The following is a 23,304-nucleotide window of genomic DNA, read 5'->3' as shown; positions in this document are numbered from 1 at the left end:
CAGCATTTTCAGCAAAATGCAAACATATATTAATAAAATGACATGTCAACATATGCCAAGTAGATATTCATCCTTTCCCAAAACGTAGATACATCGAGTCTGAAAGTTTTACTTGAAGAACATCTAATTGGTATGCAAAAGTTGCTCAAGTATTTCACACAATATATTTTCACACTGTATAGAACACTTTGTTGCCACTTTCTCTCAGTTAACTGAGGACCCATCTATGCAGTCATATAATGTAATTTGTAACTGCATTATGCAACAACAATGATCAGTGTAAACTGCATTGAACTACATTATATGAGTCTACACTGCCCATATGATGCTGTTTCAAACAGCATTATATAGCAATGTAGATGGGATCTCAGTAGGAACCAGAGGAGTGGTGGATTTTTTTCGCTTTCCTATAAGCTCAGACTGTTGCAGCGCAGCCACCTATGTGATTCCTTTTCTCCTAAGATGAAGAGCTAATTAGCTCAAATATAGCACAGCCAACAGGAATCAATCAACTAATTAAAAGTTAGAAAGAGTGTGTTATAGAAAAAGCTGGTTCAAAAATACATTCCAAAGTAAAGAGTACAAAAGTATTTCTAAGGTATGCGTAAAAAGCAAAAGTGAAAGTACATCTAAACTATAAGTTTCAAAAGTAATTCCAAAATATAGGTTACAGTCAGAATATTTTTTTTCTTTCTATTGATACAGCCATTCAATTAACAAACTTTTGCCATAGAGGTCTTATCTCAATATACATTGTTACAAAAGTCACTTTACTTTAATTGGTGCTTTATATATTCCTTGTATGTGTATCACTCATTTCCCATGTCCTCCCCTCACTTCCTCCCTCCCTCCTGGAACAGCGATTCCAAATGATACCATCGCATAGATTTAACCATGTGGAAAGTCTGGTTCAGAATCCTATATACTGTATATCATCTCCATCTGTTTTGTTTATTAGAATAGACCATTTCTTATACAAGTTCTGTTTTGTATAACTATTCATATACATGTTTTTCTTTGATTAATAACATCGTTGATTATGTAATCCGAGAGATAAGACCACCAAGTTTCCAAATCCTATCTTGTATTTTCTCTCCATCCTCAGGCTATTGTAGCCTGTATTACAGCTATCATATATTTTAGGATTTCTGTCCATTTATTGTTATCTTCCTTTGTCTCTATAGTGAGAGACATTAATCTAGTTTTATCTTACTTCAATTTTTGCCCTATTTCCTCCATTGCATTTCTGATTTTGCTGTAATAGTTCTGATTTTTTTCTGCAATCCCACCACATATGATAAAATGAACCTATCTCTCCACAATTATGCCAACATTTGTTGGAAATATTTCCCATTATATGTGCTAATTCAAGGGTGGTGGTGGTTCTATACCATTTGGAGATTATTTTCCATTGAGCTCCTTTGATCCTAATATGTTTAATTTTCTGAATATTGTTGATCCAAGACCTGATTAATTTCTTGCTGAAGTTTTTTCTTGTTTCCAGCTCTCTATAAGGGTGTTTTTTTTTACTATAAGATAAGGTAATTAATTCCTTATACATTAACCCGATAATTCCTTTCTCTTTTTCTACTTTCCTTTTAATTATTCTGTCTAGAGGGGCATCTTGCTGTCTCTCTTCTTTTCATGGCCTGAGCTCTACTGGACAGGTCTAACCACACTATCCAGTTCCCTTGTCCACCTTTATCTTTTATCTCTTCCCAGTTTGTTATTTCTCCATTGGGTTCCACAAGATCACCTACCTTTTTAATACCATTTTCTTTCAGGCCCTTATTAGGTTCCTGAATGTCTTGTAGTTATTTTCCAAGGTTTCTAATGAAAAAGGGTCAGTCTTATTTATTTGTGATTTATTTTGCTATTTTTTCTAAATTAACAACATTGATAAGCAGAGGCCATCTTTTAAGTTCTTTAAGGCTTTTTTTGTCTATTCTCACTCCCATATGCGTCCCCCTTTTCTAACTATTTGCTTCCTTTTCTATTTGCACCCATCTTTTTGACCCTTCCAGTTCAAATTCTAATAACCTAGCAAATTGGCTTACTTCATAGTATATTCCCAAACAAGGGGGCCCCCATCCAACCATTTCTTGAAAAATAAAAAGTTGGAAATTCTATTTTTATTTCCTCCCACTACCCATTTTTGATAGAGTTATCCCACTTCTTAAGTAAATTGTTAGGAATATTCATCAGCAGAGTTTAGAACAAATATAATAATTGCAACGTCTTCATCTTATAAAATTTTAACCTTGTGGTAATATCCCAAAATTTCTTTCCACATGTGTTAATTTGTTTGCTTGTGTTTTTCCATAGATGGTTAAAGTTCATTGGTATTATGTTATTTATATTTTTTGGGATATTTACTCCCAGGTATTGTATCTTCTTTTTCTCCAGTTTTACTCCCATAATATTTTGAACCTTTTTGATTTCTTCTCATGTTAGACTTTATATAGTTACTCTTGTTTTCTGAAATTGTAAGGCCCAAAGTTTCTCCAAAAACCTTAATTATTTTAACTGTTGATTTTAATGACACGTTCACTTCCCCTAAGATTATCATAGCATCATTCACATAAAGATTGTTTCTAATTTCTTCCTTGCCCACCTTGAAGCCTTTAATAACGAGGTCGTTCCTTATTAAATTTGCTAATAGCTCAATGGCCAATGCAAATAGGGCTATAATGTAATTGATTTTACATTCCATCCTTGTGGGGTAAGTCCCTATATATTTTATTTGTTTATACAGTTCCATGTTAAGGTCTCCCACAATGATTATGTCTCCCTTTGCTTGTTTCTCAGTTTTGGCACAGGACCTTTGTATGAATCCTAACTGGTTTTTACTTGCTATAGTGATATCACTATTGTTTAATTTTCCCTTTATCATCATTCTCCTTGATGAGGGGGTTGCTCAGAAGGACCTCCTCACACCTGTCCAGAATATCATAAAGGAGTAGAGACCCTTGCTGCAACTTCTCCCTTCTGTCATTTAACCCTTAACCTATATAACACCCAGTTATATAGTTATATGAGTTATTCTGGCATGGAGTGCTGTTACCTTCCAAGCAGACGCATCCGAGGGGAGCTCCACAGCAGTAAGATTCCTAAACAGACTTAAATGCCTCTCCTTTTATTTATTTTCTTTATAACAAAATAATTTGACTGTTGGCCTTGACCAAACATACTGTGTTGCTGATAAGTTAACAAGTTAATAAGCTTTGTGGTAACAACATGAGGAGAAAGAAACGCTTGAGAGAAGCAGAAAACAATACTCCCCCTTCAGCTCCTACAGCAAAACAAAAGAGGATTGCTGACTTCTGCTCAAATCATTTCTCCGTTCTTGCAGAAAGAGAAATAGGGGAAAATGGGGGTAGTGAGAGTTTGAAAAAGCAGAAGCGAAGTGCTGCAAATAACATGGTTCTGACAAACAGTAATAGCAACAACCACAGAAGCAAGGAAGATAAGGGCATACAAACCTCCAAGCAAGTGGTCGAGTCAAGTTACTCAGACATGCTCCAACTGGTTGCTACCACGGTTGAGCACTTATACAACAAACTGAGAGATATCAACCTCAAAGTCGATTCCATCATTACAACCCAGAAAGAAATAAAACAACAGAGACAGACCACCTGTGATCTAGCCCTGAAAAGGCTTAACTGTAACTGAACTGAACATCCACTAATTCTATAAATTCCCACCCATATCTTAGACTCAACTATTCTTTCAAAATCTGTGATCCACTCTTGCTCTATTCCCCTTTTCTCTGCCTTACTATAAACCAGATTCTCCCTCCTCTTTCTCTTTTCCTGGAAGCAGCTAATGCCTTCTCCTTTCAGCTCATTTCCTTAGTTAATGGTACAGTCTCTAGATAATCATAATAAATACCCTATTCCAATTTTAAGTTCCAGACAGATCCTTTCTACTGTTAATTATTAAGCAGGTCCTAGTTATATTACAAAATGTTAATGATTATAAAAGTTAACTTAGTCTATACTTTTATGTACTTGTGCAGTCTACATATAACATCTCTCATGTCAAGCTACTTGTATTTACCATTCCCATCAGATAAGAAATACTTACTACAGAAGTGGTGGGCTCCAGTTCAGGATCCCCTTCCTCCTCCTCCTCAGGCCAGGCCTCAACACAGACAAAAGCAAACCATTCTGGCCCCTCCTAGCCACACATGTTCAATTTTAATCTGTCGAATATTGGAGATATGCAATAAATTTCAATAATACATAGCTTCAATAATAATACAGCTTCAAGCCAAATTCCCAAGAACTCAATTCCTGGCTTCTTATCTCTAAACAGTTATTGGAGGAAACATCTACAGAAGCTATGCATTGGATAAGTCACACCAAATTTGGCCAACCTTATTAAAATACAACTCGTAACTATGTCAAGTGGTTGCTTAATGAAACTCTATATAGGTATCACACTTGAAGCAGGCAAATGTCTTCAATGTATATTGTTCAGAAAATTATTTAATACTATATCATACAGAAAGTAGCATGTGTCTGCTTGTGCAGACAAATGAACAAATTATTCATTTCCCAGGACATTATTTTTATCATGGCAAATTGTTCTATTCCCATTACAAATGTATTAAAACCCATATTTTTATGTTTTTCTCTTAGAAGAACAGTGGCACCCTATCTTTGCTCCTAGGCCTTTTTACTATGATTAATAACTCATGATATCTAAAAGCATTCATCATTGCTAATGTAATTCAATAGGCAGCCCCCATGGCTTACACCAATAATTAGCTGTCAATACTAATAGAGGAAAGCCCTCGATACACATTGCAGGAGCAATCTGGATTATGTGGATTAAAGTAAAAGGGGAGGGGAGGGGGGATTGCAAAGGAGGCAGAACACACCATAGGGCAGAGTTATTCAACTTACTGGAGACAGGAGAAGGGCTGGGTTTCTCCAGGTCCCTTCATAAAAGAAGTGAGTTATTGATATTGCAAGCCAACGTGTTTTTTTTTCCTGAAAAAACACTCACTGAATTCAATGTACTTTATTACCTAGTAAATGTAGTCCAGTTGCTGTCTCAAAATACAATTCTGTACAGTTTACATGAGTAAATTATACTACGTTAAATACAATAGGATTTACTTATGAGCACATGTCCAGAGATTGCACTGCAACGGTGCGGTCGTTGGGTTTATCTATCTACAGTGTAGAATTAATGCAGTTTGATACCACTTTAACTGCTATTTTTCAATGGTATAGGATCCTGGGATTTGTAGTCTGGTGATGCTCCAGCACTTTTTGACAAATAATAATAAAGACCTTGTAAAACCTGATTCTATAGCATTGCTCCATGGCAGCTAAAGTGGTGTCAAACTGCATTAACTGCAGTAAGGTCACCTTAGCAAGAATGGCATAGAATCATACTGTTAACTATGAATGTGCAGCAAAGTCAAAAAGAGTCTGATGTCTGTTCATATGAAGCAAAAACATTCATGGGTGCTTCAAATATATATATGGTTCTAGATGAAACCTGGAAAGGTTGTTTTTCTTTTCTTTCCTTTGGCAGGTGCAGGAGCAAGTGAAAGATTCCAAAATTGTAGTATGAAAAAGGAAAGCTCTGGTCCTTAGCCACAAAAAGGGCACATTTTGTTCGCTAAGCATTTTCTAAAATACTTTTCTCATACAGAAGTGGGGCTAGCTTTGCCACACCTGGTCTTGCATGACTGCCACCATCATCTGCTTATTGGGATGCCACATTGTATGTTAAGAGCATTAAAATTTGTCCAATACACTCTGTGATCAGTGCACTAGCAGGACCAATGGTCATGGTGTAATTCTGAGTGCAAATTAGTCCAACATAAATACCATATGTGGATAACTGCCATGCTGGTGGGTAATCCCTCTTCTTGATCCCATTGTTGCAACCAGTATTGTAATGTCACTTCCAATTCTAGTTTTTGGGCCAAAAAAATAACTGTTTTTAAGGAAAAACATCTCTCTTTTTTAGGGAAAGTTATAAAGGGTGCGAGAATATGCCACATTTATTTTCATGGTTTGGTGATTGGAAGGCCATATCTCTATTAAAAATGGGAGTGTGACTGGGTGCAGTATCTCCTGAAGGCCTGCAAAATAGGGGTGCAGGATTTGCATGAAACGTAGAAGCCACTTTCCCCCAGTTTTGATATAAAAATAGAGCTCTTGATGATGGAAAGATAATACTCTGCCTCCACACATCTTCATATCCATCTCCACAGCCTCTCTGGATCAGATACATTACTGATAAATGTCATATTAATTCTCTCTCTCCTCCTTCCCCCCCCCCCCCATCTCTCTGTTGAATGATGTATTGCTATTCCTATTGCCTCTATTTCTCCTCTGAGGCTTTTCTTGGGGAAAAAGGAGTTGTTTTTCAAGAAGTTGTCTTTCTGCCATAGGGCACTGTGTTGCTTTTCATTAAGATGCATTTTCTTTGTGTGATGGGCTCTAATCTCAGTGAGTGCTAGTTTTATTTCTCTCATGTTTTGAAGAACCATTTATCCTGCAATCAATACAGAATATAGAATAAATATTTTCCATTAAAATCCTAATTAGTTTTGGGTTGTTTTTTTTTAAAAAAAATCTTATATTTAGAGTTCACTTTGACAGATGCATTGCATATTTCTAAAAACAATCAAAAAGTTAACTGTCCCCCCTTCCCTTTCCTTTCATAAACCATTATAACCTCTATGAGATCCACACATGCAGTGTTACATAGCAACAGGAAAAAAGTGCTCTCAGTTCACACTACTCAAACACAATCTATAGGCATGGATTTTCATAAAGTAGGAAAACTAGTATAATGTTTTGTGAACTTCTGAAGAATTACTCAACAAGTGGCATAGTGTTAGGAATTAATACTGAAGTTAAAATTGCATTTATGGCACCTGATAATAGAATTGTATGTCCACTGAAAAATTCAAAAAACCCACCTAAATAGAACATGATTTGATTAAGTTATCATTTACATCATTCCCTTCTTCCATGGATTTCAAGGCAGTATGCATGGTTCACATTACCCTCTCATTTTGTTTTTCATTTGAAGACATAAATTTCAATTTCAAATGGAGGCTTGTAAGAATAAAAACAAAACAAAACAAGCAGCCTTAACTCACTAAAAATCATGGTAAATGGCTCAAAAATTGCTAGACAATTTATGATTGTTCTCTGAGGTCCACAGGCAATTTTCAAGTAAAAATTCCAATGAGAAGTGTCTAAGGGCCACATCCTGGGCCCTGTCGCAGTTTTATTGAAGGTGTCCAAACGATGCCTCTAGTAAAAGAGGATTGATACGTTTTCTTTTTATTTTAAAGGGTATTTGTGTGTGTGTGTGTGTGGGGGGGGGGGGGTATGGCCAGATGCTGTTGCTAAAGTTTTTGAGAGGGCATGTGGATAACCAATGGGCAAAGCCCATTTTCCCCCCTGGCTGTGTGGGGCTTAAAACCCCTTCAGAGCGAATTTCCTAAACCTGCTCCATGTATGTATGTCTTGAACCACCCTAAGAAATCAAAAATATCACCAAAGCTAATTTGGAAACTATAATAGATGCCTCAAAATTTGAGAGAGTGACACTAAAATTAGAAACACGAGGCTCACTAGAGGCAAAAGAAGGGGGTGTGCCCTATTTCAACAGGACTTTTTTTATAGACTGAAAAAGGGAAGAGCACTCTCTTAGACCTTGTGGATGGAAAAATACTCAGATATGTGAAAAAAGCTAATGAGAATGCAGATGGTGAGCCTATAGCTTCCCCAGTTCTCACATAGGTTCTAAACTACCCTCCTGATGTCTTCTCCCAATGTTATACAGGTGAGCAAGGGAGGCTAAGAGAACATCAAGAGAAATTATTACATACATGACCTTCAGATGATGTGCTTCAACCTCCTGATGTCCTTTGTGGGGTGGGCGGAAGAGTTGTGTGTGGGGGGAGGAGTCATGGGATAGAAGGTATGGCCAGAAAAGTTATCTTCTAATTGCCCATTCTCCTCATCTCATGCAGGCACCCTGTTGCTAGTGACTTTCCCCTTTTTGCAATACCTCTTAAAATGGCATAGTTTTCCAAGATTATTAGGAAGTAGATAAAATTGATTCAATTATTTATTCATCTTGTGGGAACTATTAATTTAACTCCATACAAGACACTGCTGATAAAATTCCAAAGGCAAAGAAAGCAAAGGTAGATAAGACTAAGGCACCACTGCTAAAGTTCCTGGGGTTAAAGTGTGGTAAGAAAATAGTAAAGGAATCTCTGAAATACTGCTGACAGAATTTCTGAGGTTAAAAAAGGATCATAAAATAGAAAACCCCAAGGGCTCTTTCTAGGGTGCTCAGGGTGGATCTGGAAAATGCAGGAACACTTCAGTCAATAAATAAACACATATAAACACTTCAATAAAATCAAAGGGAATTCTTAGTGTGAGTCTGTTTGTATACATACCTGCAGTCTCACAAGGGGAAAAAACAACAGCAGAAAGAGAAATGAAAACTGTCCCTCTTCTACCCAAATGTTCCATTCATGGCAATGCTTTTAGGTGGCCTATTTGCTATACTTTGTCTTCCTTCAATACAAAATATTTTGGTCTTTCATTTTACATGCACTTTTTGTTAGTTTTGAATAAAATATTTGCTCACATGATGTAATAATTATTCCTATTGTTTTCAAACACCCCCCGATAATTTTTTCCCTGCATCTGAAGTACAAATTGTCAGAGAATTAGCAGCGCAGCAGTAGTTGGATGGAATCAGTGGAACGCAGAACGAAGAGACATCAGAGACATTGGTAAATTATATACAAAGTTTTACTGAAAGCAGTAATAAAGACAAACAGACTTGCAGACGAACACAGGACTTGACTTCTCAGCAGACAGCAGAACAGAACTGAACTGATGCAATCAGTAATGCACACACACTTGTGTCTGGACACTCCCCAATTCCAGCCACACATCAAGGTCAACACAGCTTCTCAGCAATTAACTCTTTACAGACTATAGTACACTCTGGATGATGCAATCAGTATGCAATATTGGCAAGACACAAATTTCATTTAAACACTATCTATACACAAATACCATATTAACACAAATCCACTAGGGTTTAATTCCAGGACACCCCCTCCCCACTCCTGTGGATCCCAAAGGTAGTGGATGTTCAAATCCCATTATATACAATGGAGTGGTAAAATGGTGTCACTAATATAAAATGGTAAAAGGAAATTTTGCTTTTTGGAATTTTTTTGGTCCCGGGGGGGGGGGGGGGGAGGAGGGAGTGTCTTTTCAAGCTGTGAATGGTTGAATCCATAGATACAGATGGCTGATTGAAAAGCCCAAGAATACCTGTATAGAAATCCATGAATAAAATAAACCAACAAATAAAAAATGGTGCATACCCTTATTAGGCTTTACATTGCCTATCAAAGACTTGAACAATTACAGATACAGTTACTTGTTCAATTACTGATATTAATGTTTGTTCAAATGTCATGTTTATTTCAGATGCACAGAATAATATCTGATTCCATTTATGTGCATATTTACAACCACATTTGATGGATTGGATTTTATTTTTACATTAGAAAATAATTCACTGTCAACAACATTAAAAATTTGTCCATGAGTAACTAAATGAATAACTGATCTGGAATTAGCCAATAAAATATATTAAGTCCTCCCTTTTTAGTAAATAAAATTCATTTGCCTCATGATTTATTTCATAGATAGTTTTTATATAAAATAGAGTTCTTCTCCACTATCTCCTTCTACCCTTTAAATATCTGATTAATTCAATGTCCTTGAAAGGATGAATATTATTTATTACTATCATTATTATTGCTTCAATAAGATTAAACTGGTAATCATGGTGATAGGTAGCAAAAACTGTAAATATTTCTTCTTTTCAATTTGGCTTTTATTTCTCTGTCATTGGCCTGGTAATATAAGGCTCCCCTGTGTTACAAAGTACATGTCTTTACTTTCTCAAAACAACGGAAGTCATTGATATGCTCAATTGAAAATTAAAATTTGAAAAATACCAGTCAACATGTATTTATCTTTTTATTCTGTTTTTCATCCCTTATGTGCACAGGATGTTCTAACCATGATTCCCAACTATTAAGCTATAGCCCTCCATCACCCCCAGGTCCACATTAATTGCATAGCAGCAACACTTGATTTGTTACCTAGCATTGCTTCAACAGAGACCCACAGCTAATCCCAGGCTCCTGAAAACTGTTTTGCATATTGCAGGATCAGACAGGTGTTAACTGTAGACTGGGTCCAATACTTCATCCGATTTTAGGATTTAGAAAATAAGAAATGGTACCCTTTTAGAAAATCTAGGTGGGAGTAGAGTGTATTTTCCCCATGCCCCTATCCCACAACACACATTGCAATTCCTGACATGAACATAAGTAACATTGTGCCAATTCCACAACTATAGCCCATTTTTGCAATTTGGGGGGAGGGGGGCTGATGGTAGTGAGGGAGAAGTCGAACCAACCTGGCACCTTTCCTATTTTTGGTCATTATTCCTGCATATATGTCATCAACAACCATCACGTTTAAATAGTTTTTGTTTATCTGAGCCTATGTATTTCTTACATTGAATAATTATTTCATCTCATTCATTAATTGTGTTTTGTGATAACAATGACCTTTACTTTTTCTGCAAATCCAAAAATTGTCCCATTCTGTAAATATTTTTGTGCATAACATCATCAGATCATATCATCATGATCACCTCTGACTCATACCACCATTTTATACCATAATCAAAATCTAGACAGTGTTGACTTGTAGCTAGCTAATTCATTCAGAATTGCAGAAATTTTCTTATAGAACAATGTACCACTGTAAAGAATGAGGGAAATCTCCCTCTACCTCATAGAGACATTATAGAACTACTTATTATTAAATAAGATTGTGAATAATACTCATTTTTTGTGTTCAATGAGATTGGATGTCTTAGCATATCAAAACAGTATGCTGAGAAATCACCATACTCCATAAGAGTTATTGTTTCCAGTGTGATAATGAGACAAAGAATGTATTCATCATAGTTTCTTTCTATAATTGGTACCAAAATGTTTTTTTCTCCTTTGTGGAGTAAAATGCACACACGCATAAAAGGTTAATTGATCCAAAAGTTCAGAATAACGTATCTGATGCTTCTAATTTTAATGCATCCTCTTTACAATGTAGCAAGCAGCTATTGAAATTTATATATGTAACTTGTGCAAAATAAAGTTTCCACAAATGGAAAAAAAACCTTTCTTAAAATATCTCATAAACATGGATAAAAAGGATTTTTTGTTTCTGAATTTGAAAACAAGACAAAGACTTGCATCTTTTTTGTTACAACTATGACATGCAATCCTATACATGTGTGTTCAGAAAACATGGAGATGTAGTTCCAAGTAAACTAAATAGACTATAAAAATATAAGCTCAAAAAGGCTTTAAAATAGTGCATGAATTCAATTACTTTGAAATAGAAGAAGCTGCCATTGTTGTATATAGGATCCTACTTCTCATGCTTCTGAATGGGAATCTTCCTTGACAGGACCACTGGGACAATCTGTTGTTAACTGATGGAAATATAGTTAAAATTAGTCAAAAATGTGTTAACAAACCCTAAGGAAGGGTTTTGACGGGACTAAAGAGAATACTTGCAGTTTGGGACTTACCCTGTGTGAAATGCTCAGAGGAGAATTTTGCACAGACAAAAGGTTTTCGGCACAGAAAATGCTGTTTGCTCGGCAAAAATGCCATGTGCAGATAAATCCCATACTTCAAAACTGTACAGTTTTTGAAAGCTTTCTCACAGCAGGAAGGAAATTTCTAAAATTATTTATAGTTTCCTTCAAGAGCAAAATTAACCATAAATAAATAAACACTGCAAGCCTAATTTTCAGACTCATCTGGAGGAGATAAGTCTGCCTATTGGGATGAGGTGATCAGCTGCTCTCATGGTGCAGGGACAATAAGCTAGTTCAATAAGACCAAGGTGCTGATAGTGAACTCCAGAAAGAACACCAGAAATCCAGTCCTTGGTCATAAATGGGGACCAAGTGGAGCAGGTGGCCAGTTCAGGTTCCTGGGTGTCACTGTTAAGGAGGATCTGACCTGGGGCACCTATGCAGCAGCATTGGTTAAAAGGGCTCAGCATAGACTGTACTACATGAGATTTCTAAGGTAACAATAACTGAATGAAAAACTGGTGACTTTCTAAAACTGGTGGCAGATAGAAAGGAACTCTAAAGGGTCACCACTACTGCACAGATAATCATTGGTTGCCCTCTCCCCTCTTTGGAAAAACTTCATAGATCCTGTAGCCTTAAGAAAGCTCAGAGCATTTTTGGGGAGCCATCTCACCCAGCATATTCTTTTTTTTAATTATTACCACCTGGCCAATGTTACAAGGTGACAAAGGCAAGGCCAAATAGATTGAGAGACAGCTTTTATCCTAGAGGCAGGCCAATAGCCAGAATTTTGATTTGGGAGGGGCTGGGATTTGGGTTCGGGGGGGGGGGGGCTGAGTCTGAGTGAGAGAGGGTCTACCCTAGCAAACCTTTTGTATCGTTATCCTAATACCCCCATGCATATGGGATATATTGAGCATGGTTATCAGATCATGATATGAATAAACATAACAGTTTAAATAATAAATGTAAGGCCTTCTCGCGGAGCACCCTGAGAATTTGGGGGGGGGGGGGGCTGAAGCCCCTCAAGCCCCCCCCCCCAGCTACATGCCTGCCTAGAGCTGTAATTATATTGAACTCCATGGCTTCATATTGATGTAACATTGGGGGCTGTGCAGTGGTGGTGGGAGTGTGGAGGGATGGGTGTGTTGTTTTGTGATATGTGTTGGGGAAAGCATTTAATTTCATTATACAACGTACAATGACAATAAAGTTATTCTATTCTATTTCTTGTTAGTTGAACACTTCCATTTAGACATGATTAGGATAGTCCGAAAGACAATTGGAAGAAAAGGATAAAAGATAACAGGGAGTTAAAAATGCCATGGTAAAAGCAGATCTGGTAAAATAAAAGGAACAAAAGAAAACAAATTGAGATGTTTGAGTGGATTAGGAAAATTCTTTTTGTCTTTAACATTCCTGATACTTTTCTTTTGTACTGATCCTTCTCTGTTGCTGATCTGGAACTTCCATTTCAGAGCTATGTATCTGGGTCCTTTCCTCCTGCTATTCCATAGGAAATACAGATTCTTTGGGAGTTTACTAGCACCATTCGCTCTGGGCCAGCTTCATTCATTAGTCTGTTTTATTCTTTCTCTGCATTCATTCATAAATCTGTTCTATCCTGCAGACATCCCCCACTTTACAACTATTTGTTTTTCAATGTTCCACTATTGCAACATATGTAAATTACACTTTTTTACTACACTTTTGACCTCTGGTTCACTCTTTTGACTATGTTCTCCATTTTCTCTCTCAATTTACTAAGCATGGTATTTTTGTCAGTCAACTCAATGCCATCTTGCATTCAATCTTGCATTTTCAAACTAAAAAAAACCCACTGGGCTCCCTTTTACAATTATTTCCACTTTTTGACAGGGGCCTGATCCCTAACCCATTGAATATGCAGGAGATGCCTGTGGCTCTATCCTGATGTCTATTTTAGGAATCTATGTAAAGAAATATTTAAATGTAAATATATTTTCACAGAAAATATATACTTACAAACAAAAGGCATATGCATGCATTTGTGAAAATATTTAATTCTAATGTATTGATATTCTAACATATTCTAGAGCGTGGAGGTTATGCATATACCAAGGAACTGTATTGCAAAATTCAAATAAGAACAAAATATGATGGCTATTTATAAGATAATCCTACAATAGTCTGATTACATTACTTCACCCATTTCAAATTTCTAAATCATCCTTATCTTTTAGCTCAAACTAGTAGGGTATTTTTGGTTTTGAAGCTGTTTGTAGGTTTTCTAAAGCTTGAAGGAATTATGTTTTGGTTGAACCATATTGTCATTCTCTTTGTTTCATTTTACTGCATGTCACTTTGAATGCGTTCAAGGAAAAACTGTATATCTAGTGAATAAACCAATAAACAAATGAAAAGGATGAGGACCAGCTACAGGGCTGACAAAGTTTATAGCCTGACTGTAGCCTAGCAATACAACTTACAATAATCAATAACAACAGAAGAAAGAGAAGAAGTTGTTGTTCTTTTTTAAAGTGACATGTGAAAACTTTAATTAGCCAAGATATTGAATCAAAGATCCATACATGTAATGGGAACATTTGGAGCATAAGCATTACTACGTAACTGGTGTGTGTGTGGATGTTTTACAAATACTGATTACATTTAACCAAAGCCTCATCTTAAATAGCAATCTTTTTGGACAATAATCAGATTGTAAAGTTGCATCCTAAATACAAAACTTCACCATATTATTTCAGTTTGTTTTCAAAGGGAGCTTCTTGCCATGAAGTTTCCCAAATTTAAAAGGCATAGAGGATTAAAGAGAGAAATGAAAACTGAAGGAAATGATTCTGTTTTATAGGAAGCTGAAGAATGTGAGCAGATCTGTATTTCTATTTAAATACCAACCCATGACTTTAAAAACAGTACAAGTAGCTGAAAATGGGTGCATCATTTCTCTTGATTGGCAGTTGAAATATACTGAAGGGGAGACATTTACAATAATGATATCTCTCTGTTTACTTTGACAAACTCATGACAGAATCATCCCATTCCCTGATATATTCAGACAATTCTATGAAATGTGCTAATATTCTAGCCTTTTCCGTTGCTTTTTTCAATTTCTTCCTTTCCCCTCCATATCAGTGACAGACATTTATTGCAGGCAAAAATTCAGCCACATGGAAAACCAATCTCTCTCCCAACTGGTAAATATGCATGGGCTTTTCTTTCCCATACCATGGTAACTTAAAAATTCTCTATTCTCTAGAACTTTCATAAGAGACTAGACACAATAAATAATATGGTTGGTGTTGTGGGGAAGCACTTCTGATATGAATGGAAGGAGCTTGAAACACATGTGAAAGATAATGGGTTACTAGGCTAGGACTTACTGTATATAAGTATAAGCCTAGTTTTTCAGCTTTTTTTTTAAGGCTGAAAAAGCCCCCGTCGGCTTATACTCGGGTGAGGATCCTGGTTGGCTTATATTTGGGTCAGCTTATACTTGAGAAAATATGGTACATTTATTATTTTTCTCTATTATTATTGGTATTATTACATTTATTATTTTTCTCTATTTTTATTATTATTAATACATTTATTATTTCACTCTGATCTTCTTATTATTATTGCATTTATTATTTTACTCTATTATTGCTTGTATTATTTTCCTGATTTATTTATTTATTTATTTATTTAATACATTTATATCCCGCCTTTCTCACCCCGAAGGGGACTCAGAGCGGTTTACAAATCAAATTTACATACAATATTATATTATTAGCATAGCACAATACTGGCAATAAATTACCATATTGTACTTTATTATTATTATTATTATTATTATTATTATTATTATTACATGTATTATTTTACTCTATTATTATTAAAAAGGATACACAAGCACATTTACATTGAAGAAGATGAGAATAATGATTTGATCAGAGTTGGACAGTCTTATCTTAAATTTGAGCTTTATGTAAATATTCAAAAACATTTAACCTACTGATGCCTCAATTAATGTAATTTTATTGGTGTCTATTTTTATTTCTGAAATTTACCACCCTCGGCTTATACTGGAGTCAATGTTTTCCCAGTTTTTTGTGGTGAAATTAGGTGCCTCGACTTATATTCAGGTCGGCTTATACTCGAGTATATACGGTAAGTATGATATGTGAAGGATAGAAGTCAATAATCGCATGTGATAATATGTATGTGTACAGGTATGTTTTCAAGTTCCTTATAATTTCTCATAAATGTAATAGGATTTTTTAAAAGCAAGGAATATTCAAGGGTAGTTTATTATCGACTTCCTCTAAAATATAGCCTAGTACCAGATATTCACTGGCAGTCTCCAATCCAGTTACTAACAAGCCTGACCCTTCTCATTTCCAAGATCAAATGGTATCAGTGCCCTCAGAGTTTAGGCCACTATGTGATAGTTGTCCCAGGTTAGGCAGGGGTGGGCAATCTTTTAAAAAAAACTTGAGTTGAAATCCGTTGGGTCAGCACAAATAGATAGAATGAGAAAAATGTAAAGGCATGATATTGTGGATATTGTTGCATAATTGTGATCCACACCAGACATGTACATCTAGCCTGGATTGTGTTGGTAGAAAATGTTATGTTGCAAAAGTTGTAATTCACAAAAGAGAAAAGGGAGGGAATATGTTATCTCTTGTGCTATTTTTAACAATGGGTTAAATTCTGTTTTATAAGGATATGAAAATGAGTGATAGATCATGTAATTAAAGACATCAAGTAAATCTGTTGCTTTTTTCGTATCAGGAGTGACTTGAGACGTGCTTTCCCCAGGTTGGATTCGAACCGGCAACCTTCAGGTCAGCAACCCAACCTTCAAGTCAGCAGTCCTGCTGGCATAAGGGTTTAACCCACTGTGTCACCGGGGGTTCCTCTTCTAATGGTAGGAAAGAGAACCCAATGCAGACAATGAAGTTCCAGCAGCTCTGAACTCCTAAGGGAAAGAAAAGGTGGGTGCAGTTCATTTGAGAGAGCATATTCATTTTATCTCCCTCTAATGAACTGCAAATTAGGTAATTCCCTATTTTTTTACTTACTTTATGATCTAAAACAGACATAGATTCGCTCAAAAACAACACAACAAACACACACCTCTATGCCAACTACTTTACTCTAAAAACTAATGTCTGTGCTATGATTACCACAAATTCTAAAATGGAAAGGAAAATGGTAAATAGATTAAAGCTAACTTCCAACTTTTCTACCAATTGTATAAATAATACCTCTTCTTGTTGTGTATTCATTCAGTCACTTCCAAATCTTCATAACCTCATGGACCAGCCCACACCAGCGCACCCTGTCGGCCATCACCACCCGCAGCTCCTTCAAGGTCAAGCCAGTCCCTTCAAGGATACCTTCTATCCATCTTGCCCTTGGTTGGCCCCTCTTTTTTTTTTCCTTTCATTTTCCCCAGCGTCATTGTCTTCTCCAAGCTTTCCTGTCTTCTCATTATGTGGCCAAAGTACTTCATCTTTGCTTCTAATATCCTTCCCTCCAGTGACTGATTTGATCTTCTTGTGGTCCGAGGCACTCTCAGAATTTTCCTCCAACATCTATCTTCCTTCACTCAGCCGTTCTTGTGGCCCAGCCCTTGCATCCATAGCTCTCGAATACCTCTTACTTCCCCTATACTCACAATAATCTCTCCTACTACTTATTAATCTGAATTACTAATTCTCAAACCCTGGAATTAATGTCTTGTCCCATCTTTCTTCTTAAAAAAAGGTTGATTCTCTATGGTTCAGAATCACCTTCCTACACTCTTCCTTCACCATCAGTAAGCTTCAGCAGCAAGAACCCATTTCCCAGGGCCTTAAAAGCTGTCATGTAGTAAGCCAAGGAACTGTATTTGCACATGGAAGATCTCAATCACATTGTCCTACATCAAGCAGCTGAACTGTTTCCATAACAGGTTTCCCTGCTTTTTAAGAAGATACACCTGTTTCATTATGCACAAGTAATTTATAAGTAAAGCTACCTTGATATGCATTATAAAGAAAACTAAGCAGTTTTGTTTATTTTCTTAGCTACACCCTTTGGGTAGATAGTTGAATCTTCTACTTTGATTACTCTGCCTAAGAAATCCTGTACTATTTGTTTCATTACCCACCATTTTGCTTGTGATATGATATGGGACTAGGAAGGACAGGGTTAGTACATTGCAAATACTGGAGAAATGTTTTGCTCTCGCTGCTACATTTCCAAAGGTTGCTGTAAGTCACATAAAAATCTTTAAAAGTCACTTCAAGTTCTCAATACTGTTCAAGGTACCCATAACAAAAATCAAAGTGGATAGGAAGGCTAGAGCACCATGAAATAAGAAGCAGTATTAAGCAGAGAGAACCAGAAAATAATATTCTAAAATTTCATTTCTGAAATCATAATGCAACACATTCTCAAGTGTAGATAACTTCCCAAGTAGATTATATGTTTTCGGTTCTTTAAAAAAGGGGAAAGAAACCTTGAAAAGTTATATCTACTAGAAAAAGGAATATGAACAAGTATTACAAAATATAGCGCAAGCCAACATATCTGTTTAAGTAATGTACCTTCAGGGATTGAAGTTGCGTTTTGGAAATCCCTGCCTGGAAATGCTAATCACAAGGATTCATAATGTTAACCTCTGATTCAAGGTGAGCATAATAGTCCAGAATTCTTTTCTGGCTTAGGTTATAATCAACTTTTCCTTCCACTCTTTCATTTTTCTTGCTCATCCATGCTTTTACAAGTGTGGTAAGAGGAAATGAAAGAGAGAATCCTCTCCCCATTGTCAACTCTCTCCCAATGCTCCTTTCATAGAATCATAGAGCTGGAAGAAACACAAGGGCCATCCAGTCCAATCCTGTCTGCCATGTTGGAACACACAATCAAAGCACCTTCGACAGATAACCATCCAGCCTTGACTTAAAAACTTCCAGAGAAGGAGACTCCACCAGACTCCCAGGCAGCATGTTCCACAGCCAAACAGCTCTTGCTGCCAGGGAGTCATCCCTCAGCTGAGTAATAAGTCAAAGGTGCACCATTTATTAGATATGGAAAGTGTGTTGGGGAGGGCATGTATCCAGTCTCCATGGGTTGCCTACTTAAAAGTTATTTTCTGTGGTGTGTGTGACAAGGTCCATGAATTCTTTTCCTCAAAGCTTTAAGATTTGTTTCAAGTCCTAAATCAAGCATCTTTATAAAGAATATATGCTTTGCTGGTCCGTGATGATACTGTCAATGTAGGCAGGGCAGTAGCCAAGGGGGGTGTGTGTTAAGGGTTCAACCCCCCCAAGGGTTCAACCCCCCCCCCCCCCCGAAACCTGGTTTACTCATGAAGTTTAACTGGTCTACCAATTTATAAGTAAACCAGGATTTTTTTTTTTGACCTGACACATTTTAGGGGGGTGAACTTTTAAACTCCCTCCTCTGGCTATGGCCCTGAATGTAGAGTATCCTGTATCATAATGAAGGCAAAACAAAAGATAGCAAGGGGGTAGAGAAATAAAGAAATACTTACAAACCATAATAAACCCTAATTGACTACAAAAACAATATATGTTTTAGTATAAAAATTCATTCAAAACTGAAATGTTGGTCAACATAACATAGGAGGATTATTTTGGCTCATTTTTTTTAAAAAGCCAACTTAACATGTAACCATTTAAACAATTATTTTAATCCAAGCAATGCAAAATTAGTAGTCAAAGCATTGCTCTCTGTAGTTTTCATAACAGGCAAATGGATTTTGCATACTGTTATCTACCTGATGGCATATAAGTTTTGCCTGCAATCATTTGAGTTGGATAAATATTCATAGTTACCAGGTTCTTTCTCCAATCACAAATTCCAAATGCGATGGCAGTACTGACACAACTTTGCCAGAACTATGGAAAATTTTTCACCTCCTCTTTCAACTCTTCAAGTTGTCCTGAAACCAGATCTGGAGGGCTTCTTAGCCCAAAAAGCTTCAGTGGCAAATAGAATCCGCTTTGGCAGTGGATCCTGCTGCTCTATTATCAGTATTCCTAATCCATGTAAATTGAAACATAATATTTATCATTCTAAACATTCTGATTACCATGTATATTTGTGTATAAATCAACTACATGTTCAAGTCAAGGGCAGGTTTTGGAGCCAAACATGGATTTTGATGTATCTCATGGATAAGTCGAAAGTAATTCTTTGGAGGGGAGAAAGCACCTGTGCCATCTGGAAGGAGGGGAGCAGCCATCCCTGGCCACTGCTGCCATTTCCCTACTCAGGAGACACCACAGCAAAGCAAATACAAGGAGTTAGTGCTTTTTAAGGTTCTTCTGGGATGGAATAAGCTCTCACCTTTTACTACTCTACTTAAAGAAGGGGATGGTTGGCGTTTTTAAAATGAGAGTTAAGGTACAGTACTCACATTGACTCATGGATAATTTGGGTCAGATTTTTGCGGCTGGTGTTTTGACTAAAAATTATAGACTTATGTATGAGTATAGGGTAAATAAAGTCATGTTAAGGACTTGTGTTATGTGGGATACAACATCCCTAGATCTCTACCAATGAGCTCCCATTAGGTTTTGACTATCACCAGAATTAAAATTACTTTTTTAAGAATGAAATTTTGAGTCAAAGATCCATGTCTAGTTTTGCACAAAGGAAGGTGACATTTTTATTACTGAAGCTGGATGGGATTCTATTTCACTTGGACGTTTCATAGGTTATCAATGGGTCTGAGGGGGAAAGGCTTTAAACCTTTGCAAGATGAGAATATCTATATATATTTCTGACAGCCCATTAATTTAAAGATTGCTCTCTGTGTTGTTTTGCCTGCCTTTCTTTTCCTTCCTGAATCACCATTCCAGGATCATCTGGAGAGGTCTTTGGGGCAACATCCTAAAAGAAAGGTTATAAAATTGATTGGAGGAGGAGTTGCTGTCTGATGTGGTAGGATTTACAGTCAGGATATATTAACTTCTCAATTCCCAGTCTATCATCTTTCATTAGCCACTTCAGTGCTGGGACTGAACACCTCATGGGCTCCTTGTCACAGGGACCAAGAAAGAGATAAGAAATGATGTAAAACTATTTCCCTTGACACTGAGACACAGATGGAGACTTCATTCTTGCCATATTGTCTGCTTTAGTGCCATCCCTGAAGCCATTAACTATCATAATGATGGGTCTCTTGTTATTTATTTCTTCCTGGTTTCCTGACACATTCACTGTATTACAGCAAGGCATTGCATTGTGCGGCAATCATCTGTCCTTGAGTTTTCTAGACATCATTTGCCCTTGTGCATGTAAAGTACTCCTTTCAAGGTCTAAAGATATCAGGTCAAGTGCAAATAATAGAGATGTGAAGGCTGGTAGAATAAATGAAGTTATGCACACAATGGAAATACGTTTCTATGGTAAGGTTATTTCAATATTTTGCATGGCTTCTTTAGCTCCATTTTGTGCCAGGAATTAAACAGGCTTACTGCACATATGTTGTTGAAACAAGAACATATAATGAATTTGAAGAGATAACATAAGATGATAATATAATGTTAATGTGAATATTTGAAATGTGGAGAATATTAATGTGACAGGGAAGTTATCAGGCCCCCAAGAGATTCTGTGAATGAAATATGCTGAAAATATGCTGAGCTATGTAGAAACACAATAGATGGGAGAGAAAATTGTTTGGTCCTTGATTTCATGTGGATCTACCTAATTTGCACTTTCCATATGAATATGCAAACTAAGAAATACCTGTTCATTAACATTCACATTTCCCTGGATTTTGCAGTGTAAAACAGTGTAATACAAAAATATGCTATTTTAGAAATATGCTATTTTAGAAATAGGAAAATATGAATGTGATTATATTTATGAAAATAGTGTACGAAAATGTATACAGGCAATCACCAAGAGTCTGTAGGTTTGTTCTTAAGTTGAATTTGTATGTAAGTTGGGACAAGTACATTTTTAAATTTTGAAGACATGGCTGTTTCAACAGGCATTTGACAATGATTAGCTAAGACTATAATGTGGGCAAGACTTCTGTTTATATGGACACACCGGACTTGAGTAGTAGGCTTTTAGTTCATAGAAATGACAGTGTTTTAACTAATATTTTAATAACTTTTATTGTTAATGCTAATTACACGTGTTTTAACTTACCTGATTGTTATTTATATTGTTTGATATGATTTGTTTATTTCATTTTTTTAATGATATTGTTATTTACTTATGTTGTGAGCCACCTCGAGTCCCATGGGGAGATGGGGTGGAGTACAAATAAAGATGATGATGATGATGATGATGATGATGATGATTATTATTATTATTATTATTATTATTATTATTATTAATGTGAGCATAAAATGCATACAGATTGCCAAGTGGAATATTTTAAAATGGCAAAATGATTTCTAAATGGCATGGAAATAGGATAAAATTAATATAATTTGGGAGAAGGGGAATAGAAAGTGAGAGAAACTAAAATGTACAAGTTCCCTAGGAAATATCAATAATTGTTGGCAATTGCATTTATTTGTCAGAAAATATTCACTATTTATTTTATTTATCATGTCAGAAGCAAATTGAGAATACAATTATGATGCATAAAGCCACAAACAAAGTTAAAACTTAGCATTATGCTAAATTTCCTTTGACCAGAAGCTGGCCACTTCAATTGCCTCTGGTGTCGCTGTAAAAAGGTCCTCCATTGTGCATGTGGCAGGGCTCAAACTGCATTGTAATAAATGGTCTGTGGTTTGTTCTCCTCCACACTCGCATATCATGGACTCCACTTTGTTGCCCCATTTCTTAAGATTGGCTCTGCATCTTGTGGTATCAGAGCGCAGTCTGTTTAGCTTCTTCTAAGTCTCCCAGTCTTCTATGTGCCCAGGAGGAAGTTTCTCATCCAGTATCAGCCACTGTTTGAGGTTCCAAGTTTTAGACTGCCACTTTTGGACTCTCATTTGCTGAGGTGTTCCTGTGAGTATCTCTGTAGATCTTAGAAAACTTTTTCTTGATTTAAGATGTTGGCATACTGGCAGATATCCGAAGAGAGGATGGGCCGGAAATGTCAATGCCTTGGACCTTTCTTTACTGACTGCTACATCCCGACGAATATCAAGTGGTGCAATGCTGGCTAAACAGTATAATTTCTCCAGTGGCATAGGGTGTAGACATCCTGTGATAATGCAACATGTCTCATTAAGAGCCACATCTACCGTTTTAATGTGATGAGATGTATTCCACACTGGGCATGTGTACTATTCAGCAGCAGAGTAGCAAAGCGCAAGGGCAGATGTCTTCACTGTGTCTAGTTGACACTATGTATGTATATTCACTATGTACACTGCATACCAAAAACTATGAAAAATACACCTTTTAAAACTGACATTCCCAAAATTAAAGCAGAATTCACAATATTCAAGCATAATTAGAAATATAGTTATCAAAACTTTGGCATATTCTATTGTGTGTGTGTAGTAATAATACTATAACTATTATATTTTATATTTTTAAATGAATAATGTTATTAAAAGAGGCCAGGATTCAGCTCAGTACATCTGCAGATAGAACCAGCCCCATCAGTGG

The 23,304-nt window shown here is 36.3% G+C and overlaps 1 long non-coding RNA gene across 1 annotated transcript in view; it reads left to right on the top strand.

Annotated features, from left to right (window-relative positions):
* Nucleotides 1-2,437: 2,437 nt before the first annotated feature.
* The window catches only part of LOC103280076 (uncharacterized), a 48,317-nt gene continuing 27,450 nt past the window's right edge, over nt 2,438-23,304 (top strand). Inside the window, exon 1 of the long non-coding RNA XR_507139.3 lies at nt 2,438-3,101. This is a non-coding gene — a long non-coding RNA (uncharacterized LOC103280076). The remainder of the gene's footprint in view (nt 3,102-23,304) is intronic.

Source organism: Anolis carolinensis, chromosome 5, assembly GCF_035594765.1.
Source record: "Anolis carolinensis isolate JA03-04 chromosome 5, rAnoCar3.1.pri, whole genome shotgun sequence".
NCBI lineage: Eukaryota > Metazoa > Chordata > Lepidosauria > Squamata > Dactyloidae > Anolis > Anolis carolinensis.
The sequence above is the reverse complement of the archived record's forward strand: the minus strand, read 5'-3'. Positions and strand labels throughout refer to the sequence as shown.